The sequence below is a fragment of the Eschrichtius robustus genome, chromosome 19 (assembly GCF_028021215.1).
Source record: "Eschrichtius robustus isolate mEscRob2 chromosome 19, mEscRob2.pri, whole genome shotgun sequence".
NCBI lineage: Eukaryota > Metazoa > Chordata > Mammalia > Artiodactyla > Eschrichtiidae > Eschrichtius > Eschrichtius robustus.
The window spans coordinates 40857723-40879493 of NC_090842.1; positions in this window are offsets into that span (position 1 = coordinate 40857723).

Below are 21771 nucleotides of genomic sequence, written 5' to 3' on the forward strand. Positions count from 1 at the left end.
TAAAACCTCAGTCATGTTCCCAGTCCACAGGGTTCCAAAACCAAGGCTCAGTCAGGTTCCCAGGGCACAGTATTCCACAATCTAAACAGATGTCCTGTTTCCAGGCCACAGTTTTCCAGAATCACGCCTCAGTCATGTACCCAGGCCACAGGGATCCAGAATCAAACCTCAGTCATGTTGCCAGGCCATAGGGTACCACCATCAAACCTGAGTCATATTCCCAGGCCACAGGCTTCCAGAATCAAACGGATTTCATGTTCCCAGGCAACAGGTTTCCAGAATCCAAACCGATGTCATGTTCCCAGGCCACAAGATTCCACAATCTAACCTCAGTCATGTTCCCCGGCAAATGGTTTCCAGAATCAAACCTCAGTCATATTCCCAGGCCACAGGTTTCCAGAATCCACCGATGTCATGTTCCCAGGCCACAGGGTTACAGAATCAATCCTCAGTTATGTTCCCAGGCTACAGGTATCCAGAATAAAACCTCAGTCATGTTCCCAGTCCACAGGGTTCCAGAACCAAGGCTCAGTCAGGTTCCCAGGGCACAGTATTCCACAATCTACACAGATGTCATGTTCCCAGGCCACAGTTTTCCAGAAACACGCCTCAGTTATGTTCCCAGGCCACAGGGATCCTGAATCAAACCTCAGTCATGTTGCCAGGCCATAGGGTACCACCATCAAACCTCAGTCATATTCCCAGGCCACAAGTTTCCAGAATCAAACCGATGTCATGTTCCCAGGCAACAGGTTTCCACAATCAAACATCAGTCATGTTCCCAGGCCAATGGTTTCCAGAATCAAACCTCAGTCATATTCCCAGGCCACAGGGTTCCAGAATCAACCCGATATCATGTTCCCTGGCCACATTCTTCCATAAACAAACCTCAGTCATGTTGCCAGGCCACAGGTTTCCACCATCAAACCTCAGACATGTTCCCAGGCCACAGGGTTCTAGAATAAAACCGTTCTCATGATCCCAGGCCACAGGGTTCCAGAATGCACCGATGACATGTTCCCAGGCAACAGGGATCCAGAATCAATCCTCAGTTAGGTTCCCAGGCTACAGGGTTCCAGAATAAAACCTCAGTCATGTTCCAAGTCCACAGGGTTCCAGAATGAATCCTCAGTTAGGTTCCCAGGCTACAGGGTTCCAGAATAAAACCTCAGTCATGTTCCCAGGCCACAGATTTCCAGAATCCACCGATGTCATGTTCCCAGTCCACAGGGTTCCAGAATGAATCCTCAGGTAGGTTCCCAGGCTACAGGTTTCCAGAATAAAACCTCAGTCATGTTCCCAGTCCACAGGGTTCCAAAACCAAGGCTCAGTCAGGTTCCCAGGGCACAGTATTCCACAATCTAAACAGATGTCCTGTTCCCAGGCCACAGTTTTCCAGAATCACGCCTCAGTCATGTACCCAGGCCACAGGGATCCAGAATCAAACCTCAGTCATGTTGCCAGGCCATAGGGTACCACCATCAAACCTGAGTCATATTCCCAGGCCACAGGCTTCCAGAATCAAACGGATTTCATGTTCCCAGGCCACAGGGTTCCAGAATCCAACCGATGTCGTGTTCCCAGGCCACAGGTTTCCACAAGCAAACCTCAGTCGTGTTCCCAGGACACAGCTTTCCAGAATCAACCCGGTATCATGTTCCCTGGCGACAGTCTTCCAGAATCTAACCTCAGTCATGTTGCCAGGCCACAGGTTTCCACCATCAAACCTCAGACATGTTCCCAGGCCACAGGGTTCCAGAATAAAACCGTTCTCATGTTCCCAGGCAAAAAGATTCCAGAATCCACCGATGACATGTTCCTAGGCAACAGGGTTCCAGAATCAATCCTCAGTCAGGTTCCCAGGCTACAGGGTTCCAGAATAAAACCTCAGTCATGTTCCAAGTCCACAGGGTTCCAGAATCAATCCTCAGTTAGGTTCCCAGGCTACAGGGTTCCAGAATAAAACCTCAGTCATGTTCCCAGTCCACCGGGTTCCAGAACCTAGGCTCAGTTAGATTCTCAGGGCACAGTATTCCACAATCTAAACAGATGTCATGTTCCCAAGCCACAATTTTCCAGAATCACGCCTCAGTCATGTACCCAGGCCACAGGGATCCAGAATCAAACTTCAGTCATGTTGCCAGGCCATAGGGTACCACCATCAAACCTCAGTCATATTCCCAGGCCACAGGCTACCAGAATCAAACGGATTTCATGTTCCCAGGCAACAGGGTTCCAGAATCCAAACCGATGTCATGTTCCCAAGCCACAGGATTCCACAATCTAACCTCAGTCATGTTCCCAGGTCAAAGGTTTCCAGAATCAAACCTCAGTCATATTCCCAGGCCACAGGGTTCCAGAATCCACCGATGTCATGTTCCCAGGCCACAGGGTTACAGAATCAATCCTCAGTTATGTTCCCAGGTTACAGGTATCCAGAATAAAACCTCAGTCATGTTCCCAGTCCACAGGGTTCCAGAACCAAGGCTCAGTCACGTTCCCAGGGCACAGTATTCCACAATCTACACAGATGTCATGTTCCCAGGCCACAGTTTTCCAGAAACACGCCTCAGTTATGTTCCCAGGCCACAGGGATCCTGAATCAAACCTCAGTCATGTTGCCAGGCCATAGGGTACCACCATCAAACCTCAGTCATATTCCCAGGCCACAAGTTTCCAGAATCAAACCGATGTCATGTTCTCAGGCAACAGGTTTCCACAAACTAACATCAGTCATGTTCCCAGGCCAATGGTTTCCAGAATCAAACCTCAGTCATATTCCCAGGCCACAGGGTTCCAGAATCAACCCGATATCATGTTCCCTGGCCACATTCTTCCATAATCAAACCTCAGTCATGTTGCCAGGCCATAGGTTTCCACCATCAAACCTCAGACATATTCCCAAGCCACAGGGTTCTAGAATAAAACCATTCTCATGTTCCCAGGCCACAGGGTTCCAGAATCCACCGATGACATGTTCCCAGGCAACAGGGATCCAGAATCAATCCTCAGTTAGGTTCCCAGGCTACAGGGTTCCAGAATAAAACCTCAGTCATGTTCCCAGTCCACAGGGTTCCAGAACCAAGGCTCAGTCAGGTTCCCAGGGCAAAGTATTCCACAATCTAAACAGATGTCATGTTCCCAGGCCACAGTTTTCCAGAATCACGCCTCAGTCATGTACCCAGGCCTCAGGGATCCAGAATCAAACCTCAGTCATGTTGCCAGGCCATAGGGTTCCAGAATCAAGGCTCAGTCAGGTTCCCAGGGCACAGTATTCCACAATCTAAACAGATGTCATGTTCCCAAGCTACAATTTTCCAGAATCACGCCTCAGTCATGTTCCCAGGCCACAGGGATCAAGAATCAAACCTCAGTCATGTTGCCAGGCCACAGGTTTCCCCCATCAAACCTTAGACATGTTCCCAGTCCACAAGGCTCCAGAATAAAACCGTTCTCATGTTTCCAGGCCTCAGGGTACCAGAATCCACCGATGACATGTTCCCAGGCAAAAGGGTTCCAGAATCAATCCTCAGTTAGGTTCCCAGGCTACAGGGTTCCAGAATAAAACCTCAGTCATGTTCCCAGTCCACAGGGTTCCAAAACCAAGGCTCAGTCAGGTTCCCAGGGCACAGTATTCCACAATCTAAACAGATGTCATTTTCCCAAGCCACAGTTTTCCAGAATCTCGTCTTAGACTTGTTCCCAGGCCACAGGGATGCAGAATCAAACCTCAGTCATGTTGCCAGGCCACAGGTTTCCACCATCAAACCTCAGACATGTTCCCAGGCCACAGGGTTCCAGAATAAAACCATTCTCATGTTCCCAGGCCACAGGATTCCACAAGCAAACCTCAGTCTTTTTCCCAGGCCACAGGGTTCCCGAATCCACCGATGACATGTTCCCAGGCAACAGGGTTCCAGCGTCAATCCTCAGTTAGGTTCCCAGGCTACAGGGTTCCAGAATAATACCTCAGTCATGTTCCCTGTCCACAGGGTTCCACAACCAAGGCTCAGTCAGGTTCCCAGGGCACAGTATTCCACAATCTAAACAGATGTCATGTTCCCAGGCCCCAGTTTTCCAGAATCAGGTCTGAGTCATTATTCCAGGCCACAGGGATCCAGAATCAAACCTCAGTCATGTTGCCATGCCATAGGGTACCACCATCAAACCTCAGTCATATTCCCAGGCACATTTTTCCAGAATCACGCCTGAGTCATGTTCTCAGGCCACAGGGATCCAGAATCAAACCTCAGTCATGTTGCCAGGCCATAGGCTAACATCATCAAACCTCAGTCATATTCCCAGGCCACAGGATTCCAGAATCAAACCGATTTCATGTTCCCAGGCAACAGGGTACCAGAATCCAAAACGATGTCATGTTCCTAGGCCACAGGATTCCACAATCTAACCTCAGTCATGTTCCCAGGCAAATGGCTTCCAGAAGCAAACCTCAGTCTTGTTCCCAGGACACAGGTTTCCAGAATCAAACCTCAGACATGTTCCCAGGCCACAGGGTTCCAGAATAAAACCGTTCTCATGTTCCCAGGCCACAGGGTTCCAGAATAAAACCGTTCTCATGTTCCCAGGCAAAAAGATTCCAGAATCCACCGATAACATGTTCCCAGTCCACAGGGTTCCAGAACCAAGGCTCAGTCAGGTTCCCAGGGCACAGTATTCCACAGTCTACACAGATGTCATGTTCCCAGGCCACAGTTTTCCAGAAACACGCCTCAGTTATGTTCCCAGGCCACAGGGATCCTGAATCAAACCTCAGTCATGTTGCCAGGCCATAGGGTACCACCATCAAACCTCAGTCATATTCCCAGGCCACAAGTTTCCAGAATCAAACCGATGTCATGTTCCCAGGCAACAGGTTTCCACAATCAAACATCAGTCATGTTCCCAGGCCAATGGTTTCCAGAATCAAACCTCAGTCATATTCCCAGGCCACAGGGTTCCAGAATCAACCCGATATCATGTTCCCTGGCCACATTCTTCCATAAACAAACCTCAGTCATGTTGCCAGGCCACAGGTTTCCACCATCAAACCTCAGACATGTTCCCAGGCCACAGGTTTCTAGAATAAAACCGTTCTCATGTTCCCAGGCCACAGGGTCCCAGAATCCACCGATGACATGTTCCCAGGCAACAGGGATCCAGAATCAATCCTCAGTTAGGTTCCCAGGCTACAGAGTTCCAGAATAAAACCTCCTTCATGTTCCAAGTCCACAGGGTTCCAGAATGAATCCTCAGGTAGGTTCCCAGGCTACAGGGTTCCAGAATAAAACCTCAGTCATTTTCCCAGGCCACAGAGTTACAGAATCCACCGATGTCATGTTCCCAGTCCACAGGGTTCCAGAATCAATCCTCAGTTATGTTCCCAGGCTACAGGGTTCCAGAATAAAACCTCAGTCATGTTCCCAGTCCACAGGGTTCCAAAACCAAGGCTCAGTCAGGTTCCCAGGGCACAGTATTCCACAATGTAAACAGATGTCCTCTTCCCAGGCCACAGTTTTCCAGAATCACGCCTCAGTCATGTACCCAGGCCACAGGGATCCAGAATCAAACCTCAGTCATGTTGCCAGGCCATAGGGTACCACCATCAAACCTGAGTCATATTCCCAGGCCACAGGCTTCCAGAATCAAACGGATTTCATGTTCCCAGGCCACAGGGTTCCAGAATCCAACCGATGTCGTGTTCCCAGGCCACAGGTTTCCACAAGCAAACCTCAGTCGTGTTCCCAGGACACAGCTTTCCAGAATCAACCCGGTATCATGTTCCCTGGCGACAGTCTTCCAGAATCTAACCTCAGTCATGTTGCCAGGCCACAGGTTTCCACCATCAAACCTCAGACATGTTCCCAGGCCACAGGGTTCCAGAATAAAACCGTTCTCATGTTCCCAGGCAAAAAGATTCCAGAATCCACCGATGACATGTTCCCAGGCAACAGGGTTCCAGAAAAAATCCTCAGTCAGGTTCCCAGGCTACAGGGTTCCAGAATAAAACCTCAGTCATGTTCCAAGTCCACAGGGTTCCAGAATCAATCCTCAGTTAGGTTCCCAGGCTACAGGGTTCCAGAATAAAACCTCAGTCATGTTCCCAGTCCACAGGGTTCCAGAACCTAGGCTCAGTTAGATTCTCAGGGCACAGTTTTACAGAATCTAAACACATGTCATGTTCCCAAGACACAATTTTCCAGAATCACGCCTCAGTCATGTACCCAGGCCACAGGGATTCAGAATCAAACTTCAGTCATGTTGCCAGGCCATAGGGTACCACCATCAAACCTCAGTCATATTCCCAGGCCACAGGCTACCAGAATCAAACGGATTTCATGTTCCCAGGCAACAGGGTTCCAGAATCCAAACCGATGTCATGTTCCCAGGCCACAGGATTCCACAATCTAACCTCAGTCATGTTCCCAGGTCAAAGGTTTCCAGAATCAAACCTCAGTCATATTCCCAGGCCACAGGGTTCCAGAATCCACCGATGTCATGTTCCGAGGCCTCAGGGTTACAGAATCAATCCTCAGTTATGTTCCCAGGCTACAGGTATCCAGAATAAAACCTCAGTCATGTTCCCAGTCCACCGGGTTCCAGAACCAAGGCTCAGTCACGTTCCCAGGGCACAGTATTCCACAATCTACACAGATGTCATGTTCCCAGGCCACAGTTTTCCAGAAACACGCCTCAGTTATGTTCCCAGGCCACAGGGATCCTGAATCAAACCTCAGTCATGTTGCCAGGCCATAGGGTACCACCATCAAACCTCAGTCATATTCCCAGGCCACAAGTTTCCAGAATCAAACCGATGTCATGTTCCCAGGCAACAGGTTTCCACAATCTAACATCAGTCATGTTCCCAGGCCAATGGTTTCCAGAATCAAACCTCAGTCATATTCCCAGGCCACAGGGTTCCAGAATCAACCCGATATCATGTTCCCTGGCCACATTCTTCCATAATCAAACCTCAGTCATGTTGCCAGGCCACAGGTTTCCACCATCAAACCTCAGACATGTTCCCAGGCCACAGGGTTCTAGAATAAAATTGTTCTCATGATCCCAGGCCACAGGGTTCCAGAATCCACCGATGACATGTTCCCAGGCAACAGGGATCCAGAATCAATCCTCAGTTAGGTTCCCAGGCTACAGGGTTCCAGAATAAAACCTCAGTCATGTTCCAAGTCCACAGGGTTCCAGAATGAATCCTCAGTTAGGTTCCCAGGCTACAGGGTTCCAGAATAAAACCTCAGTCATGTTCCCAGGCCACAGAGTTCCAGAATCCACCGATGTCATGTTTCCAGTCCACAGGGTTCCAGAATAAAACCTCAGTCATGTTCCCAGTCCACAGGGTTCCAAAACCATGGCTCAGTCAGGTTCCCAGGGCACAGTATTCCACAATCTAAACAGATGTCCTGTTCCCAGGCCACAGTTTTCCAGAATCACGCCTCAGTCATGTACCCAGGCCACAGGGATCCAGAATCAAACCTCAGTCATGTTGCCAGGCCATTGGGTACCACCATCAAACCTCAGTCATTTTGCTAGGCCGCATGTTTCCACAATGAAACCTCAGTCATGTCCCAGGCCACAGGTTTCCAGAAGCAAACCTCAGTCATATTCCCAGGCCACAAGTTTCCAGAATCAAACCGATGTCATGTTCCCAGGCCACAGGTTTCCACAATCTAACATCAGTCATGTTCCCAGGCCACAGGATTCCAGAAGCAAACCTCAGTCTTGTTCCCAGGAAACAGGTTTCCAGAATCAACCCGATATCATGTTCCCTGGCCACAGTCTTCAAGAATCAAACCTCAGTCATGTTACCAGGCCACAGGTTTCCACCATCAAACCTCAGACATGTTCCCAGGCCACAGGGTTCCAGAATAAAACCGTTCTCATGTTCCCAGGCCACAGGGTTCCAGAATAAAACCGTTCTCATGTTCCCAGGCCACAGGGTTCCAGAATCCACCGATGACATGTTCCCAGGCAACAGGGTTCCACAATCAATCCTCAGTTAGGTTCCCAGGCTACAGGGTTCCAGAATAAAACCTCAGTCATGTTCCAAGTCCACAGGGTACCAGAATCAATCCTCTGTTAGGTTCCCAGGCTACAGGTTTCCAGAATAAAACCTCAGTCATTTTCCCAGTCCACAGGGTTCCAGAACCTAGGATCAGTCAGATTCCCAGGGCACCTTATTCCACAATCTAAACAGATGTCATGTTCCCAAGCCACAGTTTTCCAGAATCTCACCTCAGTCATGTTCCCAGGCCACAAGGATCCAGAATCAAACCTCAGTCATGTTGCCAGGCCATAGGGTACCAGCATCAAACCTCAGTCATATTCCCAGGCCACAGGCTTCCAGAATCAAACGGATTTCATGTTCCCAGGCAACAGGTTTCCAGAATCCAAACCGATGTCATGTTCCCAGGCCACAAGATTCCACAATCTAACCTCAGTCATGTTCCCAGGCAAATGGCTTCCAGAATCAAACCTCAGTCATATTCCCAGGCCACAGGGTTCCAGTATCCACCGATGTCATGTTCCCAGGCCACAGGGTTACAGAATCAAACCTCAGTTATGTTCCCAGGCTACAGGTATCCAGAATAAAACCTCAGTCATATTCCCAGTCAACAGGGTTCCAGAACCAAGGCTCAGTCAGGTTCCCAGGGCACAGTATTCCACAATCTACACAGATGTCATGTTCCCAGGCCACAGTTTTCCAGAAACACGCCTCAGTTATGTTCCCAGGCCACAGGGATCCTGAATCAAACCTCAGTCATGTTGCCAGGCCATAGGGTACCACCATCAAACCTCAGTCATATTCCCAGGCCACAAGTTTCCAGAATCAAACCGATGTCATGTTCCCAGGCAACAGGTTTCCACAATCAAACATCAGTCATGTTCCCAGGCCATTGGTTTCCAGAATCAAACCTCAGTCATATTCCCAGGCCACAGGGTTCCAGAATCAACCCGATATCATGTTCCCTGGCCACATTCTTCCATAAACAAACCTCAGTCATGTTGCCAGGCCACAGGTTTCCACCATCAAACCTCAGACATGTTCCCAGGCCACAGGGTTCTAGAATAAAACCGTTCTCATGTTCCCAGGCCACAGGGACCCAGAATCCACCGATGACATGTTCCCAGGCAACAGGGATCCAGAATCAATCCTCAGTTATGTTCCCAGGCTACAGGGTTCCAGAATAAAACCTCAGTCATGTTCCCAGTCCACAGGGTTCCAAAACCAAGGCTCAGTCAGGTTCCCAGCGCACAGTATTCCACAATCTAAACAGATGTCCTGTTCCCAGGCCACAGTTTTCCAGAATCACGCCTCAGTCATGTACCCAGGCCACAGGGATCCAGAATCAAACCTCAGTCATGTTGCCAGGCCATAGGGTACCACCATCAAACCTGAGTCATATTCCCAGGCCACAGGCTTCCAGAATCAAACGGATTTCATGTTCCCAGGCCACAGGGTTCCAGAATCCAACCGATGTCGTGTTCCCAGGCCACAGGTTTCCACAAGCAAACCTCAGTCGTGTTCCCAGGACACAGCTTTCCAGAATCAACCCGGTATCATGTTCCCTGGCGACAGTCTTCCAGAATCTAACCTCAGTCATGTTGCCAGGCCACAGGTTTCCACCATCAAACCTCAGACATGTTCCCAGGCCACAGGGTTCCAGAATAAAACCGTTCTCATGTTCCCAGGCAAAAAGATTCCAGAATCCACCGATGACATGTTCCCAGGCAACAGGGTTCCAGAAAAAATCCTCAGTCAGGTTCCCAGGCTACAGGGTTCCAGAATAAAACCTCAGTCATGTTCCAAGTCCACAGGGTTCCAGAATCAATCCTCAGTTAGGTTCCCAGGCTACAGGGTTCCAGAATAAAACCTCAGTCATGTTCCCAGTCCACAGGGTTCCAGAACCTAGGCTCAGTTAGATTCTCAGGGCACAGTATTCCAGAATCTAAACACATGTCATGTTCCCAAGCCACAATTTTCCAGAATCACGCCTCAGGCATGTACCCAGGCCACAGGGATTCAGAATCAAACTTCAGTCATGTTGCCAGGCCATAGGGTACCACCATCAAACCTCAGTCATATTCCCAGGCCACAGGCTACCAGAATCAAACGGATTTCATGTTCCCAGGCAACAGGGTTCCAGAATCCAAACCGATGTCATGTTCCCAGGCCACAGGATTCCACAATCTAACCTCAGTCATGTTCCCAGGTCAAAGGTTTCCAGAATCAAACCTCAGTCATATTCCCAGGCCACAGGGTTCCAGAATCCACCGATGTCATGTTCCGAGGCCTCAGGGTTACAGAATCAATCCTCAGTTATGTTCCCAGGCTACAGGTATCCAGAATAAAACCTCAGTCATGTTCCCAGTCCACCGGGTTCCAGAACCAAGGCTCAGTCACGTTCCCAGGGCACAGTATTCCACAATCTATACAGATGTCATGTTCCCAGGCCACAGTTTTCCAGAAACACGCCTCAGTTATGTTCCCAGGCCACAGGGATCCTGAATCAAACCTCAGTCATGTTGCCAGGCCATAGGGTACCACCATCAAACCTCAGTCATATTCCCAGGCCACAAGTTTCCAGAATCAAACCGATGTCATGTTCCCAGGCAACAGGTTTCCACAATCTAACATCAGTCATGTTCCCAGGCCAATGGTTTCCAGAATCAAACCTCAGTCATATTCCCAGGCCACAGGGTTCCAGAATCAACCCGATATCATGTTCCCTGGCCACATTCTTCCATAATCAAACCTCAGTCATGTTGCCAGGCCACAGGTTTCCACCATCAAACCTCAGACATGTTCCCAGGCCACAGGGTTCTAGAATAAAATTGTTCTCATGATCCCAGGCCACAGGGTTCCAGAATCCACCGATGACATGTTCCCAGGCAACAGGGATCCAGAATCAATCCTCAGTTAGGTTCCCAGGCTACAGGGTTCCAGAATAAAACCTCAGTCATGTTCCAAGTCCACAGGGTTCCAGAATGAATCCTCAGTTAGGTTCCCAGGCTACAGGGTTCCAGAATAAAACCTCAGTCATGTTCCCAGGCCACAGAGTTCCAGAATCCACCGATGTCATGTTTCCAGTCCACAGGGTTCCAGAATAAAACCTCAGTCATGTTCCCAGTCCACAGGGTTCCAAAACCAAGGCTCAGTCAGGTTCCCAGGGCACAGTATTCCACAATCTAAACAGATGTCCTGTTCCCAGGCCACAGTTTTCCAGAATCACGCCTCAGTCATGTACCCAGGCCACAGGGATCCAGAATCAAACCTCAGTCATGTTGCCAGGCCATAGGGTACCACCATCAAACCTCAGTCATTTTGCTAGGCCGCATGTTTCCACAATGAAACCTCAGTCATGTCCCAGGCCACAGGTTTCCAGAAGCAAACCTCAGTCATATTCCCAGGCCACAAGTTTCCAGAATCAAACCGATGTCATGTTCCCAGGCCACAGGTTTCCACAATCTAACATCAGTCATGTTCCCAGGCCACAGGATTCCAGAAGCAAACCTCAGTCTTTTTCCCAGGACACAGGTTTCCAGAATCAACCCGATATCATGTTCCCTGGCCACAGTCTTCAAGAATCAAACCTCAGTCATGTTACCAGGCCACAGGTTTCCACCATCAAACCTCAGACATGTTCCCAGGCCACAGGGTTCCAGAATAAAACCGTTCTCATGTTCCCAGGCCACAGGGTTCCAGAATAAAACCGTTCTCATGTTCCCAGGCCACAGGGTTCCAGAATCCACCGATGACATGTTCCCAGGCAACAGGGTTCCACAATCAATCCTCAGTTAGGTTCCCAGGCTACAGGGTTCCAGAATAAAACCTCAGTCATGTTCCAAGTCCACAGGGTACCAGAATCAATCCTCTGTTAGGTTCCCAGGCTACAGGTTTCCAGAATAAAACCTCAGTCATTTTCCCAGTCCACAGGGTTCCAGAACCTAGGATCAGTCAGATTCCCAGGGCACCTTATTCCACAATCTAAACAGATGTCATGTTCCCAAGCCACAGTTTTCCAGAATCTCACCTCAGTCATGTTCCCAGGCCACAAGGATCCAGAATCAAACCTCAGTCATGTTGCCAGGCCATAGGGTACCAGCATCAAACCTCAGTCATATTCCCAGGCCACAGGCTTCCAGAATCAAACGGATTTCATGTTCCCAGGCAACAGGTTTCCAGAATCCAAACCGATGTCATGTTCCCAGGCCACAAGATTCCACAATCTAACCTCAGTCATGTTCCCAGGCAAATGGCTTCCAGAATCAAACCTCAGTCATATTCCCAGGCCACAGGGTTCCAGAATCCACCGATGTCATGTTCCCAGGCCACAGGGTTACAGAATCAAACCTCAGTTATGTTCCCAGGCTACAGGTATCCAGAATAAAACCTCAGTCATATTCCCAGTCAACAGGGTTCCAGAACCAAGGCTCAGTCAGGTTCCCAGGGCACAGTATTCCACAATCTACACAGATGTCATGTTCCCAGGCCACAGTTCTCCAGAAACACGCCTCAGTTATGTTCCCAGGCCACAGGGATCCTGAATCAAACCTCAGTCATGTTGCCAGGCCATAGGGTACCACCATCAAACCTCAGTCATATTCCCAGGCCACAAGTTTCCAGAATCAAACCGATGTCATGTTCCCAGGCAACAGGTTTCCACAATCAAACATCAGTCATGTTCCCAGGCCATTGGTTTCCAGAATCAAACCTCAGTCATATTCCCAGGCCACAAGGTTCCAGAATCAACCCGATATCATGTTCCCTGGCCACATTCTTCCATAAACAAACCTCAGTCATGTTGCCAGGCCACAGGTTTCCACCATCAAACCTCAGACATGTTCCCAGGCCACAGGGTTCTAGAATAAAACCGTTCTCATGTTCCCAGGCCACAGGGTCCCAGAATCCACCGATGACATGTTCCCAGTCAACAGGGTTCCAGAACCAAGGCTCAGTCAGGTTCCCAGCGCACAGTATTCCACAATCTAAACAGATGTCCTGTTCCCAGGCCACAGTTTTCCAGAATCACGCCTCAGTCATGTACCCAGGCCACAGGGATCCAGAATCAAACCTCAGTCATGTTGCCAGGCCATAGGGTACCACCATCAAACCTGAGTCATATTCCCAGGCCACAGGCTTCCAGAATCAAACGGATTTCATGTTCCCAGGCCACAGGGTTCCAGAATCCAACCGATGTCGTGTTCCCAGGCCACAGGTTTCCACAAGCAAACCTCAGTCGTGTTCCCAGGACACAGCTTTCCAGAATCAACCCGGTATCATGTTCCCTGGCGACAGTCTTCCAGAATCTAACCTCAGTCATGTTGCCAGGCCACAGGTTTCCACCATCAAACCTCAGACATGTTCCCAGGCCACAGGGTTCCAGAATAAAACCGTTCTCATGTTCCCAGGCAAAAAGATTCCAGAATCCACCGATGACATGTTCCCAGGCAACAGGGTTCCAGAAAAAATCCTCAGTCAGGTTCCCAGGCTACAGGGTTCCAGAATAAAACCTCAGTCATGTTCCAAGTCCACAGGGTTCCAGAATCAATCCTCAGTTAGGTTCCCAGGCTACAGGGTTCCAGAATAAAACCTCAGTCATGTTCCCAGTCCACAGGGTTCCAGAACCTAGGCTCAGTTAGATTCTCAGGGCACAGTATTCCAGAATCTAAACACATGTCATGTTCCCAAGCCACAATTTTCCAGAATCACGCCTCAGGCATGTACCCAGGCCACAGGGATTCAGAATCAAACTTCAGTCATGTTGCCAGGCCATAGGGTACCACCATCAAACCTCAGTCATATTCCCAGGCCACAGGCTACCAGAATCAAACGGATTTCATGTTCCCAGGCAACAGGGTTCCAGAATCCAAACCGATGTCACGTTCCCAGGCCACAGGATTCCACAATCTAACCTCAGTCATGTTCCCAGGTCAAAGGTTTCCAGAATCAAACCTCAGTCATATTCCCAGGCCACAGGGTTCCAGAATCCACCGATGTCATGTTCCGAGGCCACAGGGTTACAGAATCAATCCTCAGTTATGTTCCCAGGCTACAGGTATCCAGAATAAAACCTCAGTCATGTTCCCAGTCCACAGGGTTCCAGAAACAAGGCTCAGTCACGTTCCCAGGGCACAGTATTCCACAATCTACACAGATGTCATGTTCCTAGGCCACAGTTTTCCAGAAACACGCCTCAGTTATGTTCCCAGGCCACAGGGATCCTGAATCAAACCTCAGTCATGGTGCCAGGCCATAGGGTACCACCATCAAACCTCAGTCATATTCCCAGGCCACAAGTTTCCAGAATCAAACCGATGTCATGTTCCCAGGCAACAGGTTTCCACAATCTAACATCAGTCATGTTCCCAGGCCAATGGTTTCCAGAATCAAACCTCAGTCATATTCCCAGGCCACAGGGTTCCAGAATCAACCCGATATCATGTTCCCTGGCCACATTCTTCCATAATCAAACCTCAGTCATGTTGCCAGGCCATAGGTTTCCACCATCAAACCTCAGACATGTTCCCAGGCCACAGGGTTCTAGAATAAAACCGTTCTCATGATCCCAGGCCACAGTGTTCCAGAATCCACCGATGACATGTTCCCAGGCAACAGGGATCCAGAATCAATCCTCAGTTAGGTTCCCAGGCTACAGGGTTCCAGAATAAAACCTCAGTCATGTTCCAAGTCCACAGGGTTCCAGAATGAATCCTCAGTTAGGTTCCCAGGCTACAGGGTTCCAGAATAAAACCTCAGTCATGTTCCCAGGCCACAGAGTTCCAGAATCCACCGATGTCATGTTCCCAGTCCACAGGGTTCCAGAATCAATCCTCAGTTATGTTCCCAGGCTACAGGGTTCCAGAATAAAACTTCAGTCATGTTCCCAGTCCACAGGGTTCCAAAACCAAGGCTCAGTCAGGTTCCCAGGGCACAGTATTCCACAATCTAAACAGATGTCCTGTTCCCAGGCCACAGTTTTCCAGAATCACGCCTCAGTCATGTACCCAGGCCACAGGGATCCAGAATCAATCCTCAGTCATGTTGCCAGGCCATAGGGTACCACCATCAAACCTGAGTCATATTCCCAGGCCACAGGCTTCCAGAATCAAACGGATTTCATGTTCCCAGGCAACAGGTTTCCAGAATCCAAACCGATGTCATGTTCCCAGGCCACAAGATTCCACAATCTAACCTCAGTCATGTTCCCCGGCAAATGGTTTCCAGAATCAAACCTCAGTCATATTCCCAGGCCACAGGTTTCCAGAATCCACCGATGTCATGTTCCCAGGCCACAGGGTTACAGAATCAATCCTCAGTTATGTTCCCAGGCTACAGGTATCCAGAATAAAACCTCAGTCATGTTCCCAGTCCACAGGGTTCCAGAACCAAGGCTCAGTCAGGTTCCCAGGGCACAGTATTCCACAATCTACACAGATGTCATGTTCCCAGGCCACAGTTTTCCAGAAACACGCCTCAGTTATGTTCCCAGGCCACAGGGATCCTGAATCAAACCTCAGTCATGTTGCCAGGCCATAGGGTACCACCATCAAACCTCAGTCATATTCCCAGGCCACAAGTTTCCAGAATCAAACCGATGTCATGTTCCCAGGCAACAGGTTTCCACAATCAAACATCAGTCATGTTCCCAGGCCAATGGTTTCCAGAATCAAACCTCAGTCATATTCCCAGGCCACAGGGTTCCAGAATCAACCCGATATCATGTTCCCTGGCCACATTCTTCCATAAACAAACCTCAGTCATGTTGCCAGGCCACAGGTTTCCACCATCAAACCTCAGACATGTTCCCAGGCCACAGGGTTCTAGAATAAAACCGTTCTCATGTTCCCAGGCCACAGGGTCCCAGAATCCACCGATGACATGTTCCCAGGCAACAGGGATCCAGAATCAATCCTCAGTTAGGTTCCCAGGCTACAGGGTTCCAGAATAAAACCTCATTCATGTTCCAAGTCCACAGGGTTCCAGAATGAATCCTCAGTTAGGTTCCCAGGCTACAGGGTTCCAGAATAAAACCTCAGTCATGTTCCCAGGCCACAGAGTTCCAGAATCCACCGATGTCATGTTCCCAGTCCACAGGGTTCCAGAATCAATCCTCAGTTATGTTCCCAGGCTACAGGGTTCCAGAATAAAACCTCAGTCATGTTCCCAGTCCACAGGGTTCCAAAACCAAGGCTCAGTCAGTTTCCCAGGGCACAGTATTCCACAATCTAAACAGATGTCCTCTTCCCAGGGCACAGTTTTCCAGAATCACGCCTCAGTCATGTACCCAGGCCACAGGGATCCAGAATCAAACCTCAGTCATGTTGCCAGGCCATAGGGTACCACCATCAAACCTGAGTCATATTCCCAGGCCACAGGGTTCCAGAATCCAACCGATGTCGTGTTCCCAGGCCACAGGTTTCCACAAGCAAACCTCAGTCGTGTTCCCAGGACACAGCTTTCCAGAATCAACCCGGTATCATGTTCCCTGGCGACAGTCTTCCAGAATCTAACCTCCGTCATGTTGCCAGGCCACAGGTTTCCACCATCAAACCTCAGACATGTTCCCAGGCCACAGGGTTCCAGAATAAAACCGTTCTCATGTTCCCAGGCAAAAAGATTCCAGAATCCACCGATGACATGTTCCCAGGCAACAGGGTTCCAGAAAAAATCCTCAGTCAGGTTCCCAGGCTACAGGGTTCCAGAATAAAACCTCAGTCATGTTCCAAGTCCACAGGGTTCCAGAATCAATCCTCAGTTAGGTTCCCAGGCTACAGGGTTCCAGAATAAAACCTCAGTCATGTTCCCAGTCCACAGGGTTCCAGAACCTAGGCTCAGTTAGATTCTCAGGGCACAGTATTCCAGAATCTAAACACATGTCATGTTCCCAAGCCACAATTTTCCAGAATCACGCCTCAGTCATGTACCCAGGCCACAGGGATTCAGAATCAAACTTCAGTCATGTTGCCAGGCCATAGGGTACCACCATCAAACCTCAGTCATATTCCCAGGCCACAGGCTACCAGAATCAAACGGATTTCATGTTCCCAGGCAACAGGGTTCCAGAATCCAAACCGATGTCATGTTCCCAGGCCACAGGATTCCACAATCTAACCTCAGTCATGTTCCCAGGTCAAAGGTTTCCAGAATCAAACCTCAGTCATATTCCCAGGCCACAGGGTTCCAGAATCCACCGATGTCATGTTCCGAGGCCACAGGGTTACAGAATCAATCCTCAGTTATGTTCCCAGGCTACAGGTATCCAGAATAAAACCTCAGTCATGTTCCCAGTCCACAGGGTTCCAGAACCAAGGCTCAGTCACGTTCCCAGGGCACAGTATTCCACAATCTACACAGATGTCATGTTCCCAGGCCACAGTTTTCCAGAAACACGCCTCAGTTATGTTCCCAGGCCACAGGTATCCTGAATCAAACCTCAGTCATGTTGCCAGGCCATAGGGTACCACCATCAAACCTCAGTCATATTCCCAGGCCACAAGTTTCCAGAATCAAACCGATGTCATGTTCCCAGGCAACAGGTTTCCACAATCTAACATCAGTCATGTTCCCAGGCCAATGGTTTCCAGAATCAAACCTCAGTCATATTCCCAGGCCACAGGGTTCCAGAATCAACCCGATATCATGTTCCCTGGCCACATTCTTCCATAATCAAACCTCAGTCATGTTGCCAGGCCATAGGTTTCCACCATCAAACCTCAGACATGTTCCCAGGCCACAGGGTTCTAGAATAAAACCGTTCTCATGATCCCAGGCCACAGGGTTCCAGAATGCACCGATGACATGTTCCCAGGCAACAGGGATCCAGAATCAATCCTCAGTTAGGTTCCCAGGCTACAGGGTTCCAGAATAAAACCTCAGTCATGTTCCAAGTCCACAGGGTTCCAGAATGAATCCTCAGTTAGGTTCCCAGACTACAGGTTTCCAGAATAAAACCTCAGTCATGTTCCCAGGCCACAGAGTTCCAGAATCCACCGATGTCATGTTCCCAGTCCACAGGGTTCCAGAATCAATCCTCAGGTAGGTTCCCAGGCTACAGGTTTCCAGAATAAAACCTCAGTCATGTTCCCAGTCCACAGGGTTCCAAAACCAAGGCTCAGTCAGGTTCCCAGGGCACAGTATTCCACAATCTAAACAGATGTCCTGTTCCCAGGCCACAGTTTTCCAGAATCACGCCTCAGTCATGTACCCAGGCCACAGGGATCCAGAATCAAACCTCAGTCATGTTGCCAGGCCATAGGGTACCACCATCAAACCTGAGTCATATTCCCAGGCCACAGGCTTCCAGAATCAAACGGATTTCATGTTCCCAGGCCACAGGGTTCCAGAATCCAACCGATGTCGTGTTCCCAGGCCACAGGTTTCCACAAGCAAACCTCAGTCGTGTTCCCAGGACACAGCTTTCCAGAATCAACCCGGTATCATGTTCCCTGGCGACAGTCTTCCAGAATCTAACCTCAGTCATGTTGCCAGGCCACAGGTTTCCACCATCAAACCTCAGACATGTTCCCAGGCCACAGGGTTCCAGAATAAAACCGTTCTCATGTTCCCAGGCAAAAAGATTCCAGAATCCACCGATGACATGTTCCCAGGCAACAGGGTTCCAGAATCAATCCTCAGTCAGGTTCCCAGGCTACAGGGTTCCAGAATAAAACCTCAGTCATGTTCCAAGTCCACAGGGTTCCAGAATCAATCCTCAGTTAGGTTCCCAGGCTACAGGGTTCCAGAATAAAACCTCAGTCATGTTCCCAGTCCACCGGGTTCCAGAACCTAGGCTCAGTTAGATTCTCAGGGCACAGTATTCCACAATCTAAACAGATGTCATGTTCCCAAGCCACAATTTTCCAGAATCACGCCTCAGTCATGTACCCAGGCCACAGGGATCCAGAATCAAACTTCAGTCATGTTGCCAGGCCATAGGGTACCACCATCAAACCTCAGTCATATTCCCAGGCCACAGGCTACCAGAATCAAACGGATTTCATGTTCCCAGGCAACAGGGTTCCAGAATCCAAACCGATGTCATGTTCCCAGGCCACAGGATTCCACAATCTAACCTCAGTCATGTTCCCAGGTCAAAGGTTTCCAGAATCAAACCTCAGTCATATTCCCAGGCCACAGGGTTCCAGAATCCACCGATGTCATGTTCCCAGGCCACAGGGTTACAGAATCAATCCTCAGTTATGTTCCCAGGTTACAGGTATCCAGAATAAAACCTCAGTCATGTTCCCAGTCCACAGGGTTCCAGAACCAAGGCTCAGTCACGTTCCCAGGGCACAGTATTCCACAATCTACACAGATGTCATGTTCCCAGGCCACAGTTTTCCAGAAACACGCCTCAGTTATGTTCCCAGGCCACAGGGATCCTGAATCAAACCTCAGTCATGTTGCCAGGCCATAGGGTACCACCATCAAACCTCAGTCATATTCCCAGGCCACAAGTTTCCAGAATCAAACCGATGTCATGTTCTCAGGCAACAGGTTTCCACAAACTAACATCAGTCATGTTCCCAGGCCAATGGTTTCCAGAATCAAACCTCAGTCATATTCCCAGGCCACAGGGTTCCAGAATCAACCCGATATCATGTTCCCTGGCCACATTCTTCCATAATCAAACCTCAGTCATGTTGCCAGGCCATAGGTTTCCACCATCAAACCTCAGACATATTCCCAAGCCACAGGGTTCTAGAATAAAACCGTTCTCATGATCCCAGGCCACAGGGTTCCAGAATCCACCGATGACATGTTCCCAGGCAACAGGGATCCAGAATCAATCCTCAGTTAGGTTCCCAGGCTACAGGGTTCCAGAATAAAACCTCAGTCATGTTCCCAGTCCACAGGGTTCCAGAACCAAGGCTCAGTCAGGTTCCCAGGGCAAAGTATTCCACAATCTAAACAGATGTCATGTTCCCAGGCCACAGTTTTCCAGAATCACGCCTCAGTCATGTACCCAGGCCTCAGGGATCCAGAATCAAACCTCAGTCATGTTGCCAGGCCATAGGGTTCCAGAATCAAGGCTCAGTCAGGTTCCCAGGGCACAGTATTCCACAATCTAAACAGATGTCATGTTCCCAAGCTACAATTTTCCAGAATCACGCCTCAGTCATGTTCCCAGGCCACAGGGATCAAGAATCAAACCTCAGTCATGTTGCCAGGCCACAGGTTTCCACCATCAAACCTTAGACATGTTCCCAGTCCACAAGGCTCCAGAATAAAACCGTTCTCATGTTTCCAGGCCTCAGGGTACCAGAATCCACCGATGACATGTTCCCAGGCAAAAGGGTTCCAGAATCAATCCTCAGTTAGGTTCCCAGGCTACAGGGTTCCAGAATAAAACCTCAGTCATGTTCCCAGTCCACAGGGTTCCAGAACCTAGGCTCAGTCAGGTTCCCAGGGCACAGTATTCCACAATCTAAACAGATGTCATTTTCCCAAGCCACAGTTTTCCAGAATCTCGTCTTAGACTTGTTCCCAGGCCACAGGGATGCAGAATCAAACCTCAGTCATGTTGCCAGGCCACAGGTTTCCACCATCAAACCTCAGACATGTTCCCAGGCCACAGGGTTCCAGAATAAAACCATTCTCATGTTCCCAGGCCACAGGATTCCACAAGCAAACCTCAGTCTTTTTCCCAGGCCACAGGGTTCCCGAATCCACCGATGACATGTTCCCAGGCAACAGGGTTCCAGCGTCAATCCTCAGTTAGGTTCCCAGGCTACAGGGTTCCAGAATAATACCTCAGTCATGTTCCCTGTCCACAGGGTTCCACAACCAAGGCTCAGTCAGGTTCCCAGGGCACAGTATTCCACAATCTAAACAGATGTCATGTTCCCAGGCCCCAGTTTTCCAGAATCAGGTCTGAGTCATTATTCCAGGCCACAGGGATCCAGAATCAAACCTCAGTCATGTTGCCATGCCATAGGGTACCACCATCAAACCTCAGTCATATTCCCAGGCACATTTTTCCAGAATCACGCCTGAGTCATGTTCTCAGGCCACAGGGATCCAGAATCAAACCTCAGTCATGTTGCCAGGCCATAGGCTAACATCATCAAACCTCAGTCATATTCCCAGGCCACAGGATTCCAGAATCAAACCGATTTCATGTTCCCAGGCAACAGGGTACCAGAATCCAAAACGATGTCATGTTCCTAGGCCACAGGATTCCACAATCTAACCTCAGTCATGTTCCCAGGCAAATGGCTTCCAGAAGCAAACCTCAGTCTTGTTCCCAGGACACAGGTTTCCAGAATCAAACCTCAGACATGTTCCCAGGCCACAGGGTTCCAGAATAAAACCGTTCTCATGTTCCCAGGCCACAGGGTTCCAGAATAAAACCGTTCTCATGTTCCCAGGCAAAAAGATTCCAGAATCCACCGATAACATGTTCCCAGTCCACAGGGTTCCAGAACCAAGGCTCAGTCAGGTTCCCAGGGCACAGTATTCCACAATCTACACAGATGTCATGTTCCCAGGCCACAGTTTTCCAGAAACACGCCTCAGTTATGTTCCCAGGCCACAGGGATCCTGAATCAAACCTCAGTCATGTTGCCAGGCCATAGGGTACCACCATCAAACCTCAGTCATATTCCCAGGCCACAAGTTTCCAGAATCAAACCGATGTCATGTTCCCAGGCAACAGGTTTCCACAATCAAACATCAGTCATGTTCCCAGGCCAATGGTTTCCAGAATCAAACCTCAGTCATATTCCCAGGCCACAGGGTTCCAGAATCAACCC